Raw genomic sequence first — 16927 nt, 5'->3', positions numbered from 1 at the left:
GAGCGAGCTTAGGCTAGTTGTTAGAATTCTTGCTTCGCAATTGGATAATACCGGGAATTCGGAGACCAGCCATCCTGACTGAGGATTTTCCAGGGTTGTTCCTCAGTTATACTGGGCAAATGCAAGGTTAGTACCTTAATCGAAGGCTCTTCCTTCCATTCCTTTACCAATGTTATTTTCATCTGTTGATTACTACAGTGTAAAGTGGCCTCTGAGAATGTATCTGGTAGCTTATAGTAAATAAACAATAACGATATAATATATCTTCACAAAACGTGTGGGTTAATTTAACTACAGCCTTACAGTCCCAACAGATAGCTTAAGTTTTAGTATCAATTACCTGACTTTTAAATACTATTTTCATATTGTTTTAGCTTTCAATTGTCTCATGTATGTGCCCACCGAGAATTGAACCTGAAGTCACATGAACAAATGCGAATATGTTAAATCTTTGTGAACACTTTAATATACAAAATACAAAACACTTCAATGATACGATGCATGAATATGTTTTGGTTACGTCCTACAATGTATGATTAAAGCAGGGATGCAAATACCCACTCACCCAGGGCGAGTGGTTCTTCGGTGCGGGCGAGTATTTAACATCATACTGAAGATAAGTAAATGATTTCTATTGTGGGATGTGGGCTAGTAGCTTTTTTCTTGGACTAGTAAAATTTTGTTGCTTATTTGCATCACTGGATTAAAGAAACCTGGAGGGTGAAGAAAAAATAACCGAGAATCTCTTTTTTTATTTACTCCTTCAACAAACCCCGACCTCAGAAGGGCAAGCCATAAGTTAGGTGATTAAGTCATAGAACGAACGCTTTTATTAATACTAATAATACTACACAACCATATCGCTCTCCTGAAATTCTCGTGTGTATGTTTAAAAATCTACTGTTGTGCCACACCAACCAGTCTATATTTTTTGTTGTATATACCTTAGAAGTGAAAGATATTCATTATTACATTTGTTGATGGTTGAGTCTAGTGAGTCAGAAACTACAATTAATAGTTTGTTTTGTCAAGTATTCCTGCGATTAGAAGGGCCTTATCTAAAATATATTTCATTTGTAAATAAGAAAATAGTAAAGTTTATTTCCTAAGAATAAAATAAATATTTTCAATGTGAGGTTAACATTAAGTCTTGAAGAGGAGCTAAACAGGAGAATTTGTTACCATTTACATCAGTTTTGAGACAGTTCACTATCTGAAATGGGAAGAAGTCAAACTTGGAAACATTTTACTAACGAGACTTCGACAGAAAGTGCAACATGTAAATATTGCAAGGTTAAAATAAAATAAAGACCAAAGGTAGCACAAACGTGTTACGGAAACATTTAAAAGCACAGCAACCTACTATATTAGTGAATCCGAAAAAAGTTTTGACGAATTTTAGATATTCAATTTATCATCTCAATTTCAGATGTAGGTTTGGATACGAATCAAGATCTGAGATTCGAATTTCGGATCCAAGTCCGAGATATCCGGATCCGAAAATTTTTGGCCATCAAGCACAAACGAGGATAGCAAAGAAACATTTCATATGGGATAAAAACACATGCCTCGCGTATGATACAGCTTTGCGGATCTTCCGTGATCACATTCTCGACTGCTTTCACATGCCACTTTGCTTCATCATGCCTTCCTTATGGAGTACTAGTGGCAAGAAGCAAGTCTTGCATTTGGTATTTTCATAAATGTACCTTATTATTGGCACATTTATGAAAGGTACGATCCCGATATATTTTGATTTCGTACTTACACAATCCTATTGTGAAACCATAGATGTTTCTTCCATAGATTTTAAAAATTGATTACCCCCTAAAATACCGAGACCAAAGGACCGATACGTTGCGGAGAATTGTAGAGACTTGCTAGGATCAATCTACATCTTTCTGCCCCTATTGCATCATCATACACTTCCTAAGTTAGTTACTAACACAGTGGGTTTGAAACACTGACACATTATGCTTTATTGACAGTTTATCTACTATGGCTCCACTACGCGCGTTCATGTAATCCAAAATTAAACATTTCCTTTGCAATTAGTCGCCGTGACCTTTTTCGTTTGTCTGAAGCTTAAGTTTCTTATAATTCATTCAAATCTACGTAAATGTTGAGAGCCCACTTGCGGAACCTGACGTATGCTGGAGGACCAGTCGTCGGATTTTATTTTATATTTATTTATTGCAAAGCATCCAAAGATTGAATTTGATTTTGAGTTTGAGATTGAATTTGAACGGAGTAGCGTCCGTTTTAGCAGCGAGGCTATATGAGATGTGGACTTCCAGCTTACCGTGGGATCCCAACCACAAGCTTGAAACGGGAATCAAACTCGGGTCTCCCACGCCAAAAGCGCGTACGCTAACCGCTTAGCCATGAACTCTCCAGGCATTGGAGAACCGATGGAAGAGAATATGTTGGAAAATAAAGAAAACCAACCTAGGACCATGCTATGTTTTCGGGCTGAAGCAACCTGACCGCCCCTCGTATTGCTATATCAATGAAATAAAAGGAAGCATGGGCGTCGAGGGGGCCTGGAATCCCCTTGGATCTATATAATTTTGGGTGCTGGTGTAGTTTTGGCGCACCACACTTTGAAAGACACAGGTGAAATTGAATACCTTTTATGAAATGATATATTCATAAGGAACATATTTCCGCAGGCGACAAAATTTTATACAAAGTAATACAGCTATATTTCAGGTATAACTCTATCAGATTTTATTTTCCGCCGACGGTGTATTTCTGCACAGTGTACAGAAGTTGTATTTAATGTTTACAAGTGGAATGTTACTAGTGTAAAGCCATGACAAGGGCTATTGAAACTCTCATATTTGCCAAAATCCACTTCTTTTTCACTGTTCTCGCTTACGCGTATATCGTACTACCATCGCTGACACACCCGGATGCCCCTTTTCCCTAAAAATCAGAAATCAGCACTACTCTAAGCAAGTCACTCCCACACGAGTGTGAACTTAGCAGGACCACTTTTGAAAATTATAAATATTTGCATACCATACGTTTGTACCGGATTGTACCGTAAAAATGTTCCTTTGTACCGGTCTCAAATTCGAGAAAATAGAAAAATAAAGTGATCCTGCTAAGTTCACGTGAACTTAACAGGACCAGAATACAAATTTCTACAAATCTGAAGATTTTTCTGTACGAATCGTTTGTACTGGATTGTACCGTAAAAATTTTCATTTGGTCCAGTCTCAAATTCGAATAAATCGAAAAATAATGTGGTCCTGCCAAGTTAGAGATAAGATATATCCTAAAATTTCGATAACCATGCTTATAATTGTTGCAATACTCAACAATTATTGCCATTAAAACATGCGATCTGAAAATTATCTTTGCCGTATAAATGAGAGAACTGCAAGTTATTGTTTCTGTCCAGGATGGAAAGTAATAAAAGATTCGTTTTAATATATTGAAAACAGTACTTTCACAATTGATACGGCAAATGCCGCCATGTAAAATTTCCACATTAGTTTTATAATAGAAACCGAATTTGTATCTGGAGTTACACTGTCAACTTGTTCCCTGAACTTCTCGCTGTCACAATAGAGAGCACTAAATGCATGCAACAGAGAATCAGTAACACATATATTTTTGGTGCGTATAGACGACATTCCATACAGTTCACTAAAGGACCTATCTAAGTGTTTATTATCTTGCTACTTATATCGAGTGTTAGATGTGAATTTATTTGTTTTATTTATTGTGTATAAATCCTTCAGTTTACTTTATGAATATTGTTTTGCACTTTAAGTAAGACACCCTATTAAGCATATTCGATGTAAAGCAGGTCTTACTTTTACAATATAAACAAAGTTTGTTTTGTGTTCTGTATCCATTGACTTTTTGTTTAATTATTATTGGAATATTTATATTTTTAAAATTTGAGGAAATTAGTCAATAGTCCTGCTATCCTCAAGAGAACTTAGCAGGACCACATTATTTTCCGATTTTCCCCAATTTGAAACCGGTACAAACGAAAATTTTTACGGTACAATCCGGTACAAACGATTCGTACAGAAAAATTTTCAGATTTGCAGAAATGTATCAATGGTCCTGCTATGTACACGTTAACTTAGCAGGACCACTTTATTTTTCGATTTTTTTTTTAAATTTGAACCGGTACAAACGATTCGTACAGAAAAATTTTCAGATTTGCAGAAATGTATCAGTGGTCCTATGTACACGTGAACTTAGCAGGACCACTTTATTTTTCGATTCTTTTTTTAAATTTGAACTGGTACAAACGAAAATTTTTACGGTACAATCCGGTACAAACGATTCGTACAGAAAAATCATCAAATTTGTAGAAAGTTATCAGTGGTCCTGCTATGTTCATGTGAACTTAGCAGGACCACTTTATTTTTCGAGTTTGAGACCGGTACAAACGCAATACAAACATATGGTATGCAAATATTTATAATTTTCAAAATCGGTCCTGCTAAGTTCACACTTCCACTCCATGTACAGAAACTACATCACCCGCATTTTCTAACACTAGCATTTAATTGCTTCCAGATGAATGTAACTCTTTACTTTGGGCAAGGCAGTGATATCCCGTCGCTGTTAGTATTAATCACAGGTCTCATTGGTTCCTTTCTGTTGCTATGGATTATTCATAGACTATGTACGACCTTAAAAAGGCAGTAATAAGGGTTCTTTAATTTACTACAATATTGCCCTTGTACTTAATGCAATCAGTTCCTGTCACTGCCTTGCCTAAACTAAATATTTGCCATTTGCAACGGTCATCTTGGAGATATAATAATAATAATGACTAGAAAATGTCTAAATATACTTCTCAGGGTTACTCTTGACGGAAATGTCAACTGCAAGTAAAGTCGTGACTAACTTAAGCCTAGACAAAATTCAAGTAAAATTTTATGCTTATAGGCCAACGTATTGATCTTCCACTGAAGTTCTCAGAATCTACTGAAACTTTTAAGATACTTCAGGACAATTAATATTGTGTTTAAATGACTTTAAATTGTTCGAAGTCCATATTAATTGCAGAAAATTTAACAAGGATAACTCATACATTAAAAAATGGTATTAAATCACTCGATAATATACGCAGAATAATTTTGTGAAGAAACAAATAACTAACTTCCAGGAGGGAATCAACACATATTACAGAGGAATGTCATATGTAATACTGAACGAACATTATTACATATGATAAAACCAAAAGTAGACTTCTAAACTCAGAAATGGATGTCGTATTTATTCGTAACAGTCATCAAATTAGGTCCAATATAAGATTATGGTCTTGACTTTCAGTTTTTCATTTACTCTATTTCTGCAACTCCATTATTTATTATTCAATATCGTTCAAGTTGAATAAAATTGTTAAATTATACGCGCGTAGCAATGTCTATAATATTAAAACCAAATCATATAAAAATATAGATGTGATTTCAAGTCTCACATTGGTAACACAATATTCACTGATAACCTATCTCTTTATTCGAACGGGAAAACAAACCTACTTTACCATATGCACATGTAAATTTAAGTGCGAACGTTTTCACTTTTTTTCAATCACTATAGCTTTTGCAACCAGGAAAGGAAGTACTTTCCCATAATTCAGCATTGTCAAACTCAATATTACAGCATGTTTAGGTTTTTCACTACACTCCTTAACTTAAACAAATCTATTTTCGCCAGCATTATACTGAAATTTTAGCACATTCCAAACAGCATTTGGACGTTGAGTTCAAATTAAACAAACATAAACACAGCTTTCACTTTGCATCAAAACACTGCTAACCTCCTTGCTTACCTCTGCTTCGCAGTTCGCACTCGTCGTTCCTCTGTTGTTAACTGGGTAAAGGTTGTCTGCTAGCGCCAGTGCTACCAACATACGACTTCTCAGTACATAGGCGGGAAAGATAACAAATGAATAACTAAAACGTATGTGCGAAAAATCTGTATGATAGGAAGAGCGAGAAACGAATGAACACTGAGTGATAAAACATTTTTTCCAGAAAAGGAAGCACAACTCAATCTAAATCTAAACTCACCAAACAAATAATAGACTAGAAATAATGAAATAGGAAACCGGAAAACAATTATTTTTTTTTTGTAAGAAGTTTGTAAAAAAAAGTTTACTATCAAAAATAAAAATCGTCAGTATGGATTTTCGCTAATTTTCGATTTTTAAAAGCTGCGAACGAAACATTGATCTCCTTTTTCCTCAGTTTAGTGTGTAATGTGTCTTGATTCTTATTTATAAGTACAGAATGCCACTTCTTTAATTAAGTACTTTCAAATTGTTTCACTACATTGGAATGGTACAAAAAATTTTCTCCCACTTGGAATCGAAGTCGGACATCAAAGGCAGAGGCATCAAAGGCATGCACAATATGGTAATAATTCGCCTAAAAATAAGCAAAATCATTTTGAAAAAAATATTATTCACTTAATTTATGTAAATTTTATTGGCATCGGTAAGACTAATGAAATGTGATCTGGCAGTAGTGACTTACGCAAACTATTGATGAAAGTGTATAGCATTATCGACTTAGAAAAGAAATGGAATGAAATTTTTCAGTATATATATATTCAGTTCTTATATCAAGGAATTTGAGAGGACTTCTAAGTAGAACTCCCTGGCCAAGTAGGTTTGTGATGGTCAACATTCTGTCCATGGATTTTCCGGCATACTCTCCTCCCACATTATTATTCCACCAATTATTCCATCACTGTTCACTTGCCTTAGTCACCCGTCTTCTTATCCTAAAGAGCATAATTGACCAAGGTTAACTGAATTATTTAATTTCGTTTAATATTTTTACTAATATTTTTATTTTATTAGTAACGTGCGAAAATGAAACAATTCAAAGTTCTTGTTCACTTCCAGAGCCAAGTTTCTTTATTGGAAATCGCCCTAAAAAATATCATTTTTCAACTTTTGTTTTATTATCATTTAAATATGCAAGAGAACTGAGAATAATTCAAAAAGTGTAATTTTAACCTCTACTTCAGTAAAATACGTATATTGCATGTAATATCTAATGTAGTTATACGTTCTACAATCTGTCGGATAGAATAATGGTGACTTGAATTCGTGATTACATGTAATCACTAGGCTACTCAGCAAATTATTATTATTATTATTATTATTATTATTATTATTATTATTATTATTATTATTATTATTATTATTATTATTATTAAGAAGAAGAAGAAGAAGAAGGAGGAGAAAAAGAAGAATAGAAAACTACCTTATCACTAAATATGGCATTAATCCTGGTAACCATTGTCACATTAAGCCTCCAAAAGCTGAATTTCTACTAATTCCACTATTTATTCATAAAATAATAGAGGAAATTAATGTATCCCTCAGTATGAATCTAGTCAAACAGTAACGAAGTTTTGTTCTTCTGAAATACTGTTAAATAATCACAGTTAGACGCAATGAATCACGAAAGAAACTAGTTAGAGCAAATACTACTTAGAATCTACCATTTTTCTGAACAACGGAGCACTGGTGTTATATTGGAAATTGACTGTTTTATGAACAAATAGATACGGGTGGAAGAACATGAAAATATTCTTGATGACAATTATCGCAACACTGAAGAGTAACTTTCCTCTACTGTGAAATGAAAACAATACGTCGAAAAAAAATCCACATGAAGTTTTAACAAATTTAAACGTTTCGAAAAGCCATTTTAAATTGAAGGAGGAACATGCTCACTATCTCACTCTTTCTAAATATTTTGTCAATGTCTACTTGATTTTGACATATTACTTATTCAATGTTTCGGTAAAGAAACAGCGTACCACCATATAAACATGACTGGCACTACAACGCATCTGCTGTTGCTGACACATTTAATATTTATTGTTAATATTACTACAAAAACTATATATAAAACACTTGTATTCTTTTATTTAAATTATTAATTAAATAATATACTTGCATAATAATGGTGTTGGTTTGAAATTCTTCGAGTAAATTTATTAAAACATTCGCTCATGTCTATCAACTACTGGGATAATATAGAGAATGAGTTACGATTATTACCCAAAGTTTATATTAATTTGATTATAGGCCGATTTAATTGAATTTGTGGTGGACAAACAACGTGTGTGTGGGGGGGCTTTCTCGGTGTACTTCATTCCACTATTTCGTTCATTATCACCATCATCATCTCCCTTAGCCTCGGAGCTAATAGTAGGACTTTTTTTTTCTTAAAAAAAAAAAAAAAAGAACACGATGATACATCAGAAAATCATACAGCTGGAAGCTTCCAAAAAAGCAGTCGCTTTATTCTGAGTAGAGCGAGTCATGCTGTGTTTAGTTACGAGCCATCACTGCATTGTACGCAGGTAGTTTTCAAGTTATTTCCAAAAGTATATGTTTCTTAAGCTAATGAGAATTATTAGCGCTACAAACTTTAGTACTAACACTGCTTAATACCATCGATATCATTAGTATCGAGATCATATTTAAATTTAATCTATCGTGACTACTATTAATGATATCGATGGTATTAAATTAAGGTGCAATCAATTTCGCCCTTGGTATGTTGCTTGTTCCAACTCTTCGGCAGCGAAATTTTATACAGTGAAACCTGTCAACTTGGCCACCTCTCTAAGTTGGCCACCTGCTTATCTTGGCCTAGTTCGTCTTGAACCTGCATTTTCCCATAAGACATTCATTACTTACTACTCTATAAGTTGGCCACCTGTCTATCTTGGAAGTTGGCCACACTGAAGCAATGTTTACCCTATGATGATAATGATAAATTTACCTGCGTATCTTGGCCACGAAAAATACAGTTTTGTTATTTTTCTTAACTCTTTCGAATTCCCATATGAGAGGCAGATGTTCTGTATTTGTGACTGGACATAAAGAAGCATAGATTCGCACGATTTGTTCTTGGAGGTCAATGGCCAGAACACTACCCTCATAAAAGGGTGGTGAAGGAAGATTTGAATAAGAAAAAGCACGTACAGGAATTCAGGAAATAGTTGTACGTATTTGTTTACCCTGTCTGTTTTGGTAAAACCATTAGCTATATCGGCTCCTTTCATCAGTGGGAAGCTTTAGTAATTCCGGAAAATTCTCAAGGTTAAAGCTCAATTGTCATTTATTGGCACCTGACTGCATGTCAAAAGGTAGCGGGGGTTTTGAGATATGAATTCCCTCAAGATTTTCTCAAAACATCTTTTGCTCCGAAGGAAACACTTCTATGTCATTAACAAGAGGTAGTTAACTACAATATTAGAATGTGCATATCTGCCAAAAAGAATAAACCAAATATGTCTAGAATGAACCACCATTCAGTAACAACTGAAAAGAAGTCATATAAATTGCATATGAATTTCTCGATTTATAACTTAGCTTTTCTTGTTTTCAATCTGAATAACTCAGAGTGATATAATATCAATTTCAATAAACTGCGTACATACGCTTCTATTTCATGGTTGTTTGTGTTGTTGTGTTTTCAATCCGAATAATCTAATGTACCAGACTAGTTTTCAGGAAGAGAAAGGTATGCATATATAATAAACATACTATCAAGAGCGCCGATCCTGGGGGGAACGAGGGGCCCGGGCCCCCAAAGCTCATGTGGCCCCTATTTTATTTATGAGTATACAATATTTGGTATAATTTGAGTGCAATTTGTCTTAAAATCTTCATATATATACTTTCTGCATCCGAATGGGCCCCCCCAAATTTACAGAGAAATCGGAGCTCTTGCATACTATAGTAATATTTTCTAGTACTGTATATTTTTATGATTACTCTATATACATTATTTATAAGTAGCTGTCGTGCCCCTGCTTATTAAAATTTTACAATTAAGTAATACTAGAAATCCTATTCTAAAAATACACAAATCACACTTATTTTCTGTAAGTTGGCCACCTGTCTAAGTTGGCCACTTTTCGATGGAACCGATGGTGGCCAACATAGACAGGTTTCACTGTATATGATTCTACAGAAATTTGTGCTGTTTGCCTGGGATCTATGGCCGCCAAAATTGTTCCCAATTAGGCTCCGCACAACCAAACCTAGGGTTGTTGTTTTCAGTTTTAGCACCGAAGAAATAAGTCTGCTTACATGTTGAGAGAATCTCACCACTCATTTTTTTAATTTTCCTTCTTTCTCTCTCTCTCTCTCTCTCTCTCTCTCTCTCTAAGAGAAGTTTCCGTTTCCATTTTGATATCATCACATTGGTTGGAAACAACCTTGAGGTTGAACTAATATAATGTACTTTTTCAGATTCTTTAGCAAGTTTCGAAAGTTGGATACAACGTTGTTTGCTTTTCCAAATGAACTACAGCAATTTATTTTCGTAAAATTACATCCTCTGCTTATGGTATTGTCATTAGTTATCTTCTAAGAGTTTAATATGTTTTCGAGATAAAATAACTAATAATCATTACGTTATCTTTCTAAGACGTCCTTTAGACTTGCAGTTTTTTCTTATTTTTTAAAAAATTTCAAGCAGCGATAGGAGAGAAGAATGTACGATCGTGAAACAAAAAATTTAATTTAAGATTTCTACGGATTTATAAGTTTCATAATTCCCTTTCCCCCCCCCCCAAAAAAAAATAACATTTTCTAGTGTCTACTTAAGTTCGCTCATCTCGATGTATGCACACGTGTCTAGATTCCACACCACCCAACCAAATTTTAAACTTAAGGTTTTTATAAGATTCTCTAGGGGGGATCAAATTTTCTCGAAAGTTGCGATTTTCTGGAAAACGGCACTATTGATTTTGTTCATATTTCATGTATCAATATTGTATAAACAACCCTATATTATTGCATAGGTCATTTCGCTGATAAAAATTGAAAAGGTGGCTTTAGGTTTTTATTTTCACTGTTGAAAATAAAATCCTAAGGCCAATATTCGGACCTAAGACGGACGAGAATGTCAGAAACTTCAAAACGAGGAACTGCATAATTTATAATTACCTTTTACCAAACATTATTAGGGTTATTATAAGTAGGAAGCTCAGGTGTATAGTTCATGTTGCCAGAATGAATGAAAGTAGAAATACTTCCAAAACTTTAACTGCAAACCCAATCGAAAAAAGATCATTAGGGAGACCTAACAGAGGTGGGAGAACAATATAATGGATCTCGCAGAAATAGGAATACAAAATAGAAAATGGATTCAGTTGACTAAGGGCAGAAGTTAATGGAGAGCTTTTCTGAATGAGTCATTGAGGTTCCACATTCCATAAGCCATAGAGTTAGTTAATCTGACTCCCAACAATATGGCCTAAGTCTTTTGAGGACTAGCTCGGGAGAGTAATGCTCCCGGAAGTAGAAACGAGAAACACAGTTCTGATTGGTTGGCGTTATAAAATCAAACGCTTGCTGCTGTCGGCCTTGGTGGCCGAGTGGGCTAGCGCTATATGCTAGTAATAGAAGTCTCTTTTGGCGTGAGTTCAAACCCGGCCCGAGGAAAGTTTTCTAAAAACATTTTTTTTACATTTTTATAACACTTATTAAATTAAAATAATATGAAAATAATACTTAAAAAAGTGATTTATTTACTTTCGTGCAGACAAGTAATTGTAGTACTTATGCCCTTGTACTCCATGATATAGGGCTCGTCTTGTTCCCCTTGTACTTCATGATATAAATTTTGTGACTATGAAAAAACTATGAAAAAAACAACTGGCTAGGATAGCGCGTAAAACAGCTGGCTAGAGTAGCGTGCGGAAAAAACGTACTTCCGGGAGTATTACTCTCCCGAGCGGGTCGTGTCTTTTGTCCTTTAAAAAGTGTCCAAACCAAATAGTTTATTATTATTATTATTATTATTATTATTATTATTATTATTATTATTATTAATAATAATAATAATAATAATAATAATAATAATAATAATAATAATGATGATAATAATAATAATAATAATATAAGAATAATTTAGTCAGTTAGTTTGATGATAGAATAATGAAGAATTTCTTAAAAATTGAACTTTTTTTAAAAAAATGTTAAAATGGTATTTTTAAATTTTCCTTTAAAAAATAAGATTTGCTTCAAATGAAAATAAATGTTGAAATCGATAGTCCATCACGATTTGATAATTTGTATGACACTCAATTAAAGCTTAAAATATTTTCATAACAGAAGGTACTATCTGTATCAACTTCCGCATTTTCTGAAGCTCGTTACAAATATAATCACTCTTACTTTTTTTCTTTGCAGTGTCCGAAGGTCACTATTATTCAATCAATATATTTCGTAATATGACTAAAACTCGATACAAACCCCAGGGTCGTTCTCGGGATAAATGGGGAGAAATGTTTAGAAACAAGAAAATATGAATCCTCGTTAGGCTTGAAATATCGCTTTACTTTGTGTTAAGTTAAGGTTTAGGTTTAATCACCAATATCTTCAATGGATAATAGTCTTGCGTACTTCATTGTCTACCTTGTAATATATAATTATAAAATTCTAGTGATAACCACCCACGCGAATCACATATTGAAGACTTGCACGATGTCGTAAGACCCTCAACACATGTAGGCTATATATCTACACAATGTGTTCTGAAACAACACCAAACAAGTTTGAGTAATAAATTCTAACACGAAATCAATAATAATAATAATAATAATAATAATAATAATAATAATAATAATAATAATAATAATAATAATAATAATAATAATAATAATAATAATAATAATAATAGAGTAACATAGGTGAACAAAAACGTTACTTCGGAGTTACATCCCGCCAAAAATTAGTCGAAATAAAATAAAAAATGATCATAAATCTAGAATGAAATGTCAGATAAGTCTCGAGTAAAAGAACATACTGGTAATGATTATTTTAAACTTAGAATTCACTAATGTACTAGTTTATGTGAAATATATGTTAGTTTTAAGTTCATAATTTATCATTCCTGGGAAGACCTAATAAATTTATTTCTATGCTTCAAGGCTAATCCTACGCCATCCCTGTTCCACATCCACTAGTACATTGAATCCAGGCTTAAAAGTAATCGTTAGGTTCTTCTATTCCAACTCGATCTGACAATCGCCATGTTCTCTATTATTTGTTATTTTATTTATTGATGTTCAGTGTCCCCTTTCAGCACCGAGGCTTTAGTATTATATAGTAGTCTTGCTCACGGGACAACAAATCAAGGGTGGATCTAGCCCGAGGCCGGGGGGCCTAGCCCCCTCCAGTTTTTTTTTTTTTTTTTTTTTTACTGAGAAAAATAATTAAAGCTATTATTTATATATTTTTTGAAAGTTTATAGTAAACTCGAGATAGACTATACTTATCATAGTCTAGGTTCTGGCTGCCCCCCCCTTGTTTTTACCTTCTAGATCCGCCCCTGCAAGAAATACGTTTTTAAATCCGAGACGAGATAAGAAATTTCTCGAGTCTCGTGAGCCACATTAGTTCACTAAAGTATTAGGTCTCAAACATGTTGTTTTATATGATTTAATTTTAAAAAAATGTAGTTGATTGAAGGATTATACGAACATAATAAAGATCATTTATCAGCGTTTAAAGATACGCAAATCATGATACAATATACTTCAGTAATAAATATGGTTTAAATATTGTTATATCACAGCTATCGTGGTTCTCTCGTAACGGGGAAGCATTCTGATAACTTCTAATTGACATTTTTTTAAAAATTAGAGCATACATTTTGCACTTAAATTTACAAAACGAGACGAGAAAAGGTTTCCGAGAATCAAGTTCAGACTACAAAGTATTATTTGAGGATTGAGACGAGACAAGCGTCTCACCTCATGGATAACACTAAACATGAGATTTGAATCTACAGTTTAAGGTGTAATTTGAACCATAGTAACGTGTTCAAATCTTCCAAGTCTCTCTCACAGTGGTCGAAGTGAGACGGTGGTATACCATACCGCCTCTGATTTTTCCGTGATGAAGGCATATCGTCTCTGGCTTTCCAATGATTAAGACATACCGTCACTAGAAAGTAGATGCTAAATACCTTTAATAAATCCCATTTTTATACACAGTAATTGACGAATAGCTTTGCACGTAAACAATTTTATTTCTTATGTAGAAATAATTTCTAAGTTGACAACACTGACTATCTTTAATCTTTTCCCTATCTCTTGTTTTTAAAATGAGGTGTCCTCAAAGAAGTTCATCTAGTTTATATATTTTGATGTGCCGTATTAAATTGTTTGTCACGTGTGTGTATGTGCTTCTTCTTGCCTTAATGCACACAATGGGTTTCGAGTATGGGCGGATTTAGGGGTTGTCTGCTGTGGGTGCGGATCTTCCAGGGGTTTGGAATACCCCAGAGTCGAGTAAAGGGACCTGGAGTTTTCCCGCAAGAAATTGTTAATATCCTCATTCGGTTTTTGAGTATTTTCGTGTATAATTCTCTATAATACAATTTAAGGGGATTTTTTTTTCAGAAAGTTGTTGGCGGGGATAAAAATCTCTCCATATCTCTCTACCCCCCCCCCCCCGTTAGTACAGAGAAATTCTCCAATAGTTTTCAGTCATTATATAAATAGAAACGCAATCTTCTAGGCAATATACTCTCCTCACTGTCTTTGAACATTTAAATAGCCGGTTGAGTCAAAGTCGTAATAAAACACCGTCTCTGCTTTTTGTTCACTTCGAACACTGCTCTCTCACCACTACCATTAGAATCCAGGATGCCGTGCACCAAGAGTGCGCGCACGCTAACCACTAGACTAGAAGGAAGGGTAATTAATGACCGTTTATTTCATCGTTCCGACCAATTTTCGATGGGCTATGGCACCGAAATGACGCATTTTTGCAAATATGAGGATTCATTTCTCAAAGTCGCTTGGTGCTTTTCCAAACACATTGTATTTTCTGTTTGATATTTAATTAGACCCATAGCTAGAGCAAATTACCTGGGCATTTGCTCCTCTTATTACAAATGGAAATCCGAGAAACATTAGTTACTACTCATTCTTCACCCTTGTTCCTGAATCTTGAATATGTATCACAAGCTTGTTGTTACCACAAGACACATATTCGCTACATTTTACCATGCTTTTTAAAGCCGATAACCGATAATATGACCCATTCTATACTTAAAGTTTGACCGAAACATGTATTCCTTGCTGAATAGTTATAGTGTGCTTTGATTTAATGATGATCAGAGTTACCTTAGCCTTCTAGCATTCTCATTTGCATATTCAAGTTTAAGCTTGACATGGGTACATTTGAATCATACTTTTCAAACGAAATAAAACGAAAGCTTTAGTTTAACGTTCCACTGCAATGCCCTGAAGGATGAAGAAAATAGATCTGAAATTCAAGAAGATTACCACCATACTGACCCCAATACCCTGCTTGGAAGAGATACAGTTTCTAAGACAAACAAGATCCTCAAGCAGAAGATTCATATTCTCAACTTCACGAAGGGAAGTTTCTATATTACTATCGATCGAAAACAGCACAAAATTTTTACTATAACACAACATTATGATCTCCGGGGCTATGCAGTGTTCTCCATCAAACCAAGATTGAATTTTCGGCGAAACTAGCACAAGGCACTGATGACATCAAAGGACGTTATCAGAATCAACTTTCAATAACTTGAAGGGTAGAGAAGATTATCATTGCAAGACGAAAGATCATCGAACAGCAGATGGAAGAAAGTGTGAAAATTTCATCCCAAGATAAAAAGAAATATCGTTAACAACAAGAAGATCCCGCGCCTCCTGATGTCTTGTTATCTGTGATTTCATTTTGTTACGAATTGAAGCCACACCACAAGGGACAACTAAGGACAAAATAGCTCATGGATGTCTTTCTTTCAACTCGAAAAAGAATAAATATGAACTGGCTGATAAGTGAATGGTTATGGAAAAATTATGGAGGAAGAATGTGGGGGGAAACTATATAGGAAAAAATACATGTCAAAACATTAGATTTGCTTATTTACACACTACGATACAGCATTTAATATATTTACTGTAATTAATAAAGTTATGCAATGTGCATTAATAATAATAGTTTTAAACGTTAGACAAAGGATGCTTTTATTAGAATTCATAATCGCTATATGTATAAAAAGTAGGAAATTCTATAGAAGTTGAGATTCTAACCAAACATATTCTCTCTTAAATCCAACGTACACTTATAAATACTTATAACAGTAAAAATGATTAAAAAGTCGACAAAATCAAAGCCACAATGAAGGTCGATATAGTATTTTTTTTAATATTAATAATGAAGCTAGAAGCAATAATAAAGCAAAAAATAAATGCGGATAAGTGTTCACTATTCCTCTATAACAAATGAAGGTAAACGTGATTTAAACTATAAATAAATAATAATAATTTTAAACAAGTGAGTTTTGTTTTATAGTTCCAAAATATCTGATTTCAAAACTCAAACTTGAAGTAGTACATCTATAATTGCTTGAATAGAGGAATAAGATCAATAACAGAATCTGTTCTTCAGACGCTAAATCCATATTAAAATGCCATTACTAGCTATGTCCTACTACTGAAGCCTATTCTTGAGATACTGAATTGCAAAAACCACTTCTTGATATCTTTTACCGTTCTTGATATATGGAAATCAGTATTGAAACCGGAAGAGCTAGTAAATTTGAACCACTTCCATTTTTAGTAGAGTGTTGCAGATAATCATGATACATTGTCTTGAGAAACTGAATCGTTTGCAAAAAAAAAAAAAAAAAAAAAAGTCTCTCGTTATCTGTTACTGTTTTCATTGTAAGACGATAAACGTTGAAACAGGAAATAGTTGAGTTCAACCACTTTGGTTTGAATAGAGAATTAACAGAGGCGATGGAACTTATTCAGCCTCTCGTTACCTGTTACTGTTTTTACTGTAAGGCGATAAACGTTGAAACAAGAAATAGTTGATTTCAACCACTTTGATTTGAATAGAGGATTAACA

At 33.9% G+C, this 16927-nt stretch overlaps 1 protein-coding gene across 2 annotated transcripts in view; it reads right to left on the bottom strand.

Annotated features, from left to right (window-relative positions):
• The window catches only part of LOC145689275 (E3 ubiquitin-protein ligase RNF103-like), a 36155-nt gene extending 30240 nt beyond the window's left edge, over positions 1-5915 (bottom strand). Inside the window, exon 1 of one of the 2 annotated variants that reach the window (XM_081763414.1) lies at positions 5813-5915. The gene's annotated coding sequence lies outside the window, so the exon portion shown is untranslated. The other variant, XM_081763418.1, reaches the window with a different exon arrangement.
• Between the last annotated feature and the right edge of the window lie 11012 nt (positions 5916-16927).

The sequence above is a fragment of the Thermobia domestica genome, chromosome 1, assembly GCF_964235325.1.
Source record: "Thermobia domestica chromosome 1, izTheDome1.hap1.1, whole genome shotgun sequence".
NCBI lineage: Eukaryota > Metazoa > Arthropoda > Insecta > Zygentoma > Lepismatidae > Thermobia > Thermobia domestica.
This window is presented reverse-complemented; position numbering and strand designations above follow the sequence as displayed.